General features: G+C 41.2%; 1 pseudogene; it reads right to left on the minus strand.

Annotated features, from left to right (window-relative positions):
* Positions 1-4,462: 4,462 nt before the first annotated feature.
* On the minus strand, positions 4,463-11,109 carry LOC118153161 (dnaJ homolog subfamily B member 6 pseudogene; annotated as a pseudogene).
* Positions 11,110-11,578: the final 469 nt, after the last annotated feature.

An 11,578-nucleotide genomic window follows, 5' to 3' on the forward strand; every position in this document is an offset into this window, starting at 1 on the left:
TTAGCTTGTAGTCATTAAACTTGAAATTCAATTGGCTCCTTGTTCTGATTCAACACTCAGGTTCCAACTGAGTTCCAAGGGGAGTTCTTGGGTAAGTGGCGGGTACCTGAAAAAACACTCTAAGAATTGTAGACGGTTCAACATGGCTGTACTCTCTGAGGATCAGTGACTTGTATGTAGACCATCAGCAGGGTATACCTTTCATAGACAGTAGCTATACCTTTTACAGACAATAGTGGCTTTGAGCCAAGACGAGCTCATGTGAGTGGTTACCTTATGTGCCTCATGTGACATGATTACATAATGTACAGGGTTGTGCGCCTGCACCCCAAACCCACTGAGTCATACCGTGGCAGAAGGCTGCTTTGGCCCACTCCTGACTAAAGCACAGTCATTTTCCTTACAGTGCACCCACTAGGCTGAGGGCATCCTCCAGGTAGGGGCACGTGGCTGTATGGCTGAGCCCTGACTCCATGACTCCCAACAACAATACAGACAGCAACCCTTCACTACTAGGAACTCAGCTATGCTACTTAAGACTATTAGGGCCCAATGTTGGCCAGAGCCTAGGGATGCCCACCATCTCTGCAGGGGGTTGACAGTAGGGCTTTCAACCACCTTAATCTCCTGTAAGAACCCTTATAGGGCTGCTGTTATGTTCTGCTGATTATCAGGCATAAAGGTACAACACTGTGTTCCTAAAAGGGCACAGGTGGATTCTTGGGCAGCAGTTATGTCTAAGGCCATTACTCCACCTTTTTTATCTGATCAACCTCATTCGTGAACAGGAGAGCCACTGAGGTATAATTTAGAGCCTGAGTGGTGTGCAATGCAGGAGCAGTAAATTGTGCTTCTACAGTTATGACACCTGTTCCAGGGACGGTCATTGCCAAAGGGTAGAACCTCCAGGGGGCTCATCACTACTGCAAAAACTGAGAGCATAGTGCCTCCCAGTTATATGGGCATCTGGGCAATGTGGGATAACAGTGGCAGGTACATAAGGCCACCCCCAGTCACAACCTCCAGCCCAGTTTGCTGATAGGTAAGGCCATGCTGTGTCCCCATTGTATAAACTCCCAGAGGGCACAAAGTTCATTGGGGCCCAACCTTGGTGGGGCATTTCATCCAGCATACCTTCAGTGTGGTGACACGTTATGTTTGCATACGCTATGACGGGTACCCATGCCACAGTGGTGTTATCCTAATGTTGCTCTGTGCGCCACGGTGCCTGGGCTTGGGATACTACATGTTCCACCTAGCCAGCCCCACTCATCATAAACACTATGGGCCAGCCATGGGTCTTTTGGCATGCTTGCCACGTTGTGTTCCAGGCATCAGCAATGGGACCCCAAGTCTCCAGCCATGTCCAGTTCTCTGCAGATGTGGGATTTATGTGCCAGGGCAAGCCGTTGCAGTTGCTGCTGAAGAGGTGGTACAGACCCAACAACTGGAAACATTGGTCACCTCAGCATAGGTATAGGCCCAGTTCACAATGCAATTGGAACATATTAATCTATGATTGAAATGACAGAACAAGAACAGGTACTAAGAGAGATAAATCATATCCCCCAGGCAAAATACAGGCTAAACTTCCATCCCTGGATAACAATGCAGCTGCCAAGGGCCTTTGCCTTGGGTGATGGTTCCACACCTTCTCAGCTCTCCATGGTTCCTTTGAGTCCTGTATCCATGCCAAAGTCACAGGGGAGCTCATAACAGGCCATACAGATAGTGCATATATCCCCTGGAGGAGTGTTCCATCCCTGGCCATCCCCCTACAAACAGCCAACCTTGGCAGCCATGTATTGAACACTCAAAAAGTGACATGCAAGTCATATTGTAGGCCCTCCCCACAAGGAGCTAAGATGGCCCACTACCAGCAGTGGAAAGCTTGGAGGGTCCACGGCCACAGTAGGTTTTCTGTTCCCCTGCCTTCAGGGGTGTTGGGGCAGGCAACAACAGGTTAGAGGAGGTCATCCTTGGTATATATCTCCAACTGAATTGGGGTGATGGCCCTGTGAAACAAAACCTCCACTGGGGCCAGGCCAGCTTTCTGTGGCCACTCATTCAAGGTGCAAAGCACCAGGTCCAGCCTGGAACTCCAGCTCCACAAAGACGGGGTGTGACATGCAAGTGTAACCCATTCGTCAAGATCCTGTTACATCACTCAATCATACCACAGCTTGTGGGTTGTATGACACATGGAATCCACACTTTATGTCTATTTGTTGTACCCATTGTTGTACCTTTTGTCCAACGAAATGTGTTCCCTTATCACTCTCAATGGCCAGAGGGCAACCATACAGTATTGCAGGACCTGGATGGTGTTCCGCTGGTTGGCCACCCTGCAAGGGTAGGTGAACAACAGGCCTGTGAATGTGTCCACAGTCAATAGTGCATGCGCAAACCCTCACAACTTCAGCAGTGGCCCAATGTAGTCTACTTGCCACCCAGTCAAGCACACTCACCCTATCATTATTTGTATAACACTGGGCAGCTGCCTTTTTTTAGGGTATGCCAGAACACATGCTGGCATTTCTGACAAGCTTCCCAAATGTCTTGCTTAGGGAGGGACAGACCTCAACAGTTGCTGAATTGATTCATGAGTTTACCCCCCGCATGTCCTAGTTTCCAATGTAGTCACACTTCCCTGCACTGTGCCTGCTCTTTCCACATTTCTAAGGGGAGGGGTGGGGGTGTTCCCACCTCTGCAGGACAGCTAGGTAGTTTCCACCATTCATACTGCCCACTCTCCTGCCCTCAGCTTTAACCCTGACACCCAGTGGTGCCTGAAAGACCCCAGTGGAGGGGGTCTAGAGGTTCCCCTAGATGCTAGCAGTTCTATTTGCCTAATTCCCACAACTCAGTTGCCTAATTCCCACAACTCAGATACAGGCAGTATATGAAGTATGTTGCATTATGGTGGGGGGTGGTCCCTGAGCCTGCCCTTGGGGCCCCAACAGCTGTTCATGATCTACCTGCTGATGGTCAACTGGGCGAGCCCATAATGGGGTTTCTTCTTTCTCGGTATCAGACCAAGTGGGGATCTCTGGCTGAAACAGTAAACCCAGTCCTTCATTCACAGCAGCCTCTAATTCCTTTTCCAAGCTCTGTAACTGGGCCTCCAGATGCCCCACCTGTGCCTGGAGGGTTCTCACTTATGCTGCATCCCTCAGGGACTGGGTGTATACTTCCGGTAGTACAGTCAAAATGCCCATCCAACTCTGCTGGCAAAAGCTCCCTCCTTCTTTGCGCTCGGTGCTTCCAGCTGCTTTAGCGCCTTCTCCATGCTTGTGGGGGACCCATCTACCACTGCCCAGGTTTCCATCGAAGCCCATTTGAATACCACAGCTGCCACCTGGTACCACAACCCATGTTGCAGCCACATGGCAGACCCAGAATCAGTGGGGACCAAAGGCTCAGTCACCTCAGGATTCTGTTCATGATGCCAATTGTCAAGTTCTGAGGTCTGAGGGGGGTGGGTGGGTGAGTGGCAGGTGGCTGGAAAAACACTCCAGGAATTGTAGACAGTTTTAAAATGGCTTTATTCTATCTCTGGGCACAAGTGAGTTGTATTACAGCATCAGCAGGGTAACTAGTTATACCTTTTACAGACAATAGTGGCTCTGGGCTAAGCATGAACTCATGTGAGTGGTTACCTAATGCACTTCACATGGCATGGTTACATAATGTGCAGGGTTGTACACCTGTGCTCCAAACTTGCTAAGTCGTGCTGTGCTGGAAGTCCACCTTGGCCTACTCCTGACTAAAGCACAGCCATTTCCCTTACAAATACGTATCAAGATAACTTTTGTTATTAATATCTGTATTTCCATGAAGCACTGCCTGCAACAATAAAATAAGCATTACTCAAAACAGAGAACAAAATTCTAAATTGGAGTTCTTTTGAAAACTTAAATGTAAAGGAGAGCAACCTCTAGAAATTCTTTTGGCTCTGGGTGTGCATGGGAAACAGGTGTTACCAATTCTACTCCCTAACTGTAACTGATGGTCCCAAAGCTCCCCGCCTGGCTGGGGGCATGTGTAGATGTGCCTCAGGGAACCAAACACTAAACTATTCTGCCATTAAGAGTCTTTCAGTCATTACTCTCTTTCAGGAAGTATACCTCTGAGGTACCCCTAGAGTGGATGAGTGCCCAAAGTTGGTGAATTCTACAGACGAGGACCCACAGTTCCAGCAATTACTGAGAACAGATGTGCTCTCAGTCTTAGAAGGATTGAGTCCTCCCAATGATTTGAGATTCTCTACCTATCAAGCCACCAGACAGGATCTACAAAGGAAGGGGTCCATATTAATTTCAGATACATGGTATGTCTGAAAGAGAATCTATAGTTTATTTCATCCTTAAGATTTTATATCTTTATTAATTTTAAATTTTTAAACTTTTTAAATTTAAAGCTTTATACTTTTAAAATTAGATTTTTAATTTTAAATCTCTGATTATGGGCAGGGGAGGGGGGTTGTCTGTGGAGAGTATTTGCCATTAATAAAGGTAGATTAGCTGGGAACTTCGGAATGGATCTGCTTCAGTTCCCTGACAAACAGGTGTTGATTTACTTCTACACTTCTAGTCCTCCTACCAAGATGCATGCTTTCTGTTTAAACACATGGCAACACTTTGATTTTTTTTGGCTTTTATTTATTTTAATTTATATCCTGTCAGAGTTAACAATCTCCAGGGAATATTGGTGGTGTGTTCGATGAAGAGCTAGGGAATAGCTCTGGAGAAATATGTGTTTAATTAAAAATTCACCAACATATGCCTGTGTAAAAGGGAACTTGGTAGTACAGGCTGCTTCTTCCTGAAACAAATTTGGGGCAATTTAAACCTTTTCTATTTAGGGTCAGTATATTATACTTATTTATTCTGCTTACTGTACTGGGATTGATGACCGTAAAGAGGGAGAAGGAAAGCCAAGAAAGAAAGAGAAAGGAAAAGAAGACTCTACATACTCACATCAGAATGTGTGATATATTTATATAGCTGAACTATGTAAAACTATAGAGGTATCAGAAATGTCTGATGAATTAACAAATTCATCAATACCTTTTCAGCATCTAACTATTATGTGGTCTTAATACATTGTTAAAGGTTTGTTGACACAAAAAATTATTATAATGCTCAATTTCTTGATAGTAAACTATATTAGTAACCACACTGGTAATCACGTATAAATTGAAACTCTTGTCACTCAAGTCTGATGGATGCTGTGGTGTGCTACCCAGATGCCACCTTCAACAGGAGACTCTTAGTGACACAGCTGTCCCAAGTATTGAGGACTGCTGATGGCACAGCAGAGTTCCTTCTTAGGGAACAGCCTATGACTGGTTCAGAGTTATCCATGGACTAGGATAGTTACAAGCCACTATTGTAGCAGTACTACAGTTTAAATCTCCCCACACTAGTCCTCCACCTCTTACTTTCTTACAGGTGTTGTAAGAAGAGAGCACTCCTCAATAAACCTTGGATAGGCATATCTCTACCTCACAGTCTATATAGAGAACCTAAGCTGAGACAGAAGCATAAGGTACATTTGGTAACATTTACATTTTTCATATGTGCATTTTTAAGTGAGATGGGCCTAGCATAGCCTATCAGACTTTGGAAACAAAACTAATCTGGCTTCATAAAATGAATTGAGGGGATCTTTTTCCTTTTTTCCCCCCTCATGGCCTGGAAATGTTTATATAACATTGGAATCATCTGTTCTTTAAAAATTAAACCCATCTGGTCTTTGTGCCTTTTTTCATGATAGATTCTTAATAACCAGCCCAAAATCTTCTACAGTGATTGACAATTTAAGGTAATTTATATTTTGTTAGGAAATCATTCACTTCCTCTGTGTTTTCAAATTTGTAGCCATAGAATTGCAAGCTCTAATCGCGTAATTCTTTGAATCATGTCTGTATCTATGTTTTTTGTCTCCTTCTTGTTTTTAATCTTGCATATTTCTGCTTATGCCCTCATGTTTACCATGTGCATTCTTTCAATTAGGTTCACAGAGAGATTATCTACTTTACTGGTCGCAAAAAATGAAAATAAAAACAACTTGTGGATTTATTTATCCTTTCTGCTTTATTTTGGCTTGCTTTTGTTTTCTACTTTATTAATTTCAGCTTCTATTTATATTAAGCCAATCCTTTTTAGTTTCTTTCCTCATTTGTTTCCTAGTTTCTGGTGATGAGTACTAAGTTTCTCAATTTTTTCTCTTTTACCTTTAATAACAAAGACTTTTAAAGCAATACGTTCACTTTGAGTGTAGCTTTTGCTGCTCCACTTCATTGCTTTCTCAATAGTTGGTAATTTCACTTTTTATTTCTTTTTGATTCATGGATTAACTTTCCAAAAATTAAATCTTTTATCATCTATATCTCATTTTATTGAAGTTTGATTAGGAAAGTAACCCTAAAAACATGCATTTTTCTTTATTTTTTTTTTTGGCAACTTTAATTTGTTAAGGTGTCCTTTTTGGTGAAATACAGGATTAATTTTGTAAATGTTTCTTGAATCAATGGGAGAAATCTAGTAAATTGAATGTACTGATTTGCCTGCTAGATTTATTTAACTCTGGGAGACATCTATTTAATTCTTTCTGATTGTGTTTTTATCAAGTTCTCCTTGCATTTTTCATATTTTTGCTTTACAGGCATACTTTGGAAATAAGCATTATGTATACAAACAGCAATGTATGTACCTTAATTTAAAAATACTTTATTGTTAAAAAAATTCTAACCATCATCTGTTCCTTCCATGAGTTGTAATCTTTTTGCTGGTGAAGGGTCTTGCCTCCATATTGATGGCTACTGACTGATCAGGATGGTGGTTGCTAAAGGCTGGGTTGGCTGTGGCAATTTATTGAAATAAGACAACAGTGAAGTTTGCTGCATTATTTGACTCTTCTTTTCATGAAAGATTTCTCTGTATCATACAATACTGTTTGACAGCAGTTTACCCATAATAGAACTTCTTTCAAAATTGAAATCAATCCTCTCAAACCCTGCCATTGCTTTATCAACTAAGTTCGTGTAATATTCTAAATTGTTTGTTGTTATTTCAACAATGTTCACAGCATCTTCACCAGGAGTAGATTCTTTATCTCAAGAAACGACTTTCTTTGGTCATCTATAAAAAGCAATTCCTCATTCATTCAAGTTTTGTCACAAGATTATAGCAATTTAGTAAAATCTTCAGGCCTACTTCTAATTCTAGTTCTCTTGCTATTTCCATGACATCTTTAGCTACTACTTCCACTGAAGTCTGGAACCCCTCAAAGTCATCCATGAGGGGTGTTGGAATCGGCTTCTTCTGAACTTCTGATAATGTTGACATTTTTACCTCCTCCTATGAATCATGAATATATATATTTTAAGACAGGGTCTCACTCTGTCCCTCAGGCTAGAGTGCAGCAGTGTGATCTCAGCTCACTGCAACCTTTGCCTCCCAGGCTCAAGCAATCCATCCACCTCAGCCCCTAGAGTATCTGGGATTACAGGTATGCACCACCACACCTGGCTAATTTTTGAATTTTTAGTAGAGATGGGATTTTGCCATGTTGTCCAGGCTTGAACTCGTGAGCTCAAGCAATCTGCCTGCCTCAGCCTTCCAAAGTGAAATTACAGTCATGAGTGCCACTGCACCCAGCCACAAATGTTCTTAATGCCATTTAGTATGGTGAATCCTTTCCAGGAGGTTTTCAATCTACTTTGCCCATATTCATCAGAGGAATCACTCCATATGGCAGCTATAGCCTTATAAAATGTATTTCTTAAATAATAAGACTTGAAAATCAGAACTACCCTTTGATCTGTGGGCTACAGGATGAATATTGTGTTAGCAGGCCTGAAAACAACATTAATCTCCATTTACATCGTCCTCACAACTTTTGGGTGATCAGGTGTCTTGTCATTGAGCAGTAATATTTTGAAAAGAATCTTATTTTCTGAGCAATAGACCTCAATAGTGAGCTTAATATATTCAGTAAACCTTGCTGTAAACAGATGTGCTATCTTCCAGGCTCTGTTGTTCCACTGACAGAACCCAGACAGAGTAGATATATTATAATTGTTAAGGGTATAGGCCTTTGGGATTAGTAAGTAAGCACTGGTTCCCACTTACAGTCACCAGCTGTATTAGCTCCTAACATGAGTCAGCCTATCCTTCAAAGCTTCGAAGCCAGGCATTGACTTTTCTCCTCTAGCTATGAAAGTCCTAGATGGTGCCTTCTTCCAAGAGCAGGTTGTTTTATCTATGCTGAAAGTCTGTTGTTTAGTGTAACCACCTTCATCAATGATCTTAGCCAGATCTTCTGGATAACCTGCTGCAGCTTCTCCATCAGCACTCGCTGCTTCATCTTACACTTTCATATTATGAAAATAGCTTCTTTCCTTGAACCTCATGAGCCAAGCCGTGCTAGCTTACAACTTTTCTTTTGCAGCCTCTTTACCTCTCTTAACCTTAACAGAATTGAAGAAAGTTAGGGACTTGCTCTGGGTTAGGTTTTGGTTTAAAGGAATGCTGTATCTGGTTTGATCTCCTGTCCAGACCACTTAAATTGTCCCTATTACAGCAATAAAACGGTTTCACTTTCTTGTCACTCATGTATTCACTGGAATAGCACTTTTAATTTCCTTCAATAACTTTTCCTTTGCATTCACAACTTGATTAACTGTTGTAAGAGGCCTAAGTTTTGGGTTATCTAGGCTTTCAGCATGCTCTCCTCACTAAGCTTAATCATTTCTAATTTTTGATTTAAGGTGAGAGAAGTGAGATGCTTCCTTTTACATAAACACTTAGAGGCTATTTTAAGGTTATTAATTAAGCTATTTTACAAATTATTTTATGTTTCAGGGAATCGGAGGGCTTGAGGAAAGGGAAAGAGACAGACAAGTCCTGGTCAGTGTCACATGGGCATGGTTCGTGGTGCCCCAAAAACAATTATGATAGTGACCTCACAGATCACAACAGATATAAAAATAATAAAGTTTGCAACATTGTGAGAATTACCAAATGTGACACAGAGACATGACATAAGCACATGGTGTTGGAAGAATGGTGTTGACAGACTTGCTTGCTTCAGGGTTTCCACAGACCTTAAAGTGAAGTACAATAGAACAGGTATGCCTGTATATTTTTGCTGCCATATTATGCAAGGCTGACTTCCACTGAAGTTTTGGGACTGTGAAATTTAGGAGTGACTGTGAAGAATGCTTAAATATTAAGCATTCTTGTGTCCATAAACCACTTGTTACACTTGTCATTCCACACTTGGAAATTTCTGACTCTTCATTCTCCGAAGGCAACAGCTTCCATTAGGCTGTTCTGGTCCTTCTTTTCTTCTGTCTGCACTTTCTTCATCTCTTCTTGTGCAGTGTTGACCTGCACCTTCGTTCTCTTTGACTGGTTAACAACTTTTGCTTTCTTTGCTCTTTCCAACCATGCTTGGGACATCTTCATTTTTCTCATTTTGCCTTCTGCCCAGGTAAATTTTCTGCATACCAAAAGCCAGTGTTACCATCATACAGAAATGTTAATCACTGCATAATGTCCTTTATTCGTAAGTGCCTTTAACCACAAATCAACCTTGTCCGACAGTAGACCATCCCTCTTGCTTTCTTTTCAATTGCATTTGCTTATTTTTATCTCTTTTTTTCACCAAACACATTATTTATATATTTTCTAAACAAATCACAAACACCCAGTTTACCAGCTTTACTTTTTAAATCCAAGCTTAACATTACATATTTAAACAATTGTCAAAACTTGCTAAGTTGCCAGCATTTATGCACGACTAGAAAACACCCCTAATTTATACTAAGTTAGAAATATATTAACATTAATGCATTTACATCTTCCACTGTGAAATACTGAAAGAACTGAAACTGTTTATGTAGAAGAGTCAACCTGGCAATGTTAACTTCATAGCAGGCTGAAACTGCTTGGCTCACATTTCAGACACAATGGACAAGCAGATCCATGCTGGTTTTAGTGTACAATCTTGTCCAACCATTACTAGAGAGTCACTGCTCACCATGGAGTAGGTTTAATAAAAAGGCAAAGTGCATACAGAGGTTTACAACACTTTTAAAGATATAAACAAATTGGTCCTATTATGTGGTCCCAACAATAAACTCAAAAGTCTGTGACAAAAAGGAGCTCTGATGAGTTATTTATAAATACTTCAGATTAGGTACAATTATACTGAAAATCAAGTTCATTCAATGTCTTCAAAATATGTCACTGTTAATCCTCAAATGGTGCTTATTAGAGTTTAACATTTTTATTATACACATGCATTGAAAGACTTGTTATCCAAGTGCGGCAGATGCTTCTTACCACTTATCGTTAAGGACTTTAACTGGCCATCTTGTTCCATTTCTACTCTCTCTTAACCTCTTCCTAATTTTTCTGCCATTAACTATTTTAATAGGAGTTGATATAGATTTGAAATTGCCCATCTCACTATCAAATGACTTTAAATAGAATGAAATAAGACCTCCATGACCAAGGGACCCAAATGAAATAAATCGTATTCCAAAAGAACAAAATCCAATTCTAAAAGTAAACTGAAGGCAGAGAAAAATGACCCTGTCCCTCAGCTTCTGCTTCTTAAGGAATCTGTTCAATTCCCAAAAAAAATGCCCTCAAATGGGCCTTCAAAGAAATCAGATGGAAATGGATCCCTTCCACCAAAAACTTCCCTAAAGACGGAATGTTAAGCCAAACTCAAACAGACTGTCAAAATGACTTCCACCTGCCATATTTGTCATAAATGTCTCTTTTTTTCTAGCATTTGGTAACACCTCATACACCTCACTACTTGAATTTTCTTCATGCTGCTTTCTTATTTTCAGGATTATCTGGGTGGCACTTCAATGCTAGCTTCCTGATAGGCCTTTTTAATATCCTGGGGCAGGCAGGTCTGAATGCCTAGGACTTCACAGTAACCCCTATGCTTTAACACATGGTAGGAACAGGTCCGAGGTTGCAGCGGTGGTGGTGAGTAGCAGGGCAGGGGTAGGTGTGGGCCCTGGGCTACTCTGGGCTCCACAGGGCTCCACAGAGCTGTGCTGGTGGTCAGAGTGGCTCCTCATGCTTTCCTTCCTTTCCTTTCTCTAATGAACAGGAAGTATGATGATCTTGAGTTTTAATCTTTTTTTTTTAACCACTTTGTTCTAAGTTGTTTGCAGTTAGGTTTTATATTTTAACAAAATTTGACAATCTCTGACACTTAATGTGAGAAACTAGCCCATTTTTCTTTAACATAATGATTGATATACTTAACTTTGTTTTCTATTTTACTTTATGTCTACTTTTTTACAATGTTTCTTCTGTTTCCTTTTCCTGATTTATGCTGATTTGATCAACTTACAATTTGTGCCATGTCTTCCCTTCTTTTTTATGAGACAGAGTTTCACTCTTGTTGCCCAGGCTGGAATGCAATGGCGCAATCTCAGCTCACTGCGACCTCCGCCTCCCAGGTACAAGTGATTCTCCTGCCTCAGTGTCCCAAATAGGGGTTACAGGCAAGCACCTCCACACACGGCTAATTTTGTATT

The sequence above is a fragment of the Callithrix jacchus genome, chromosome 4 (genome assembly GCF_049354715.1).
Source record: "Callithrix jacchus isolate 240 chromosome 4, calJac240_pri, whole genome shotgun sequence".
Taxonomy (NCBI): Eukaryota; Metazoa; Chordata; class Mammalia; order Primates; family Cebidae; genus Callithrix; species Callithrix jacchus.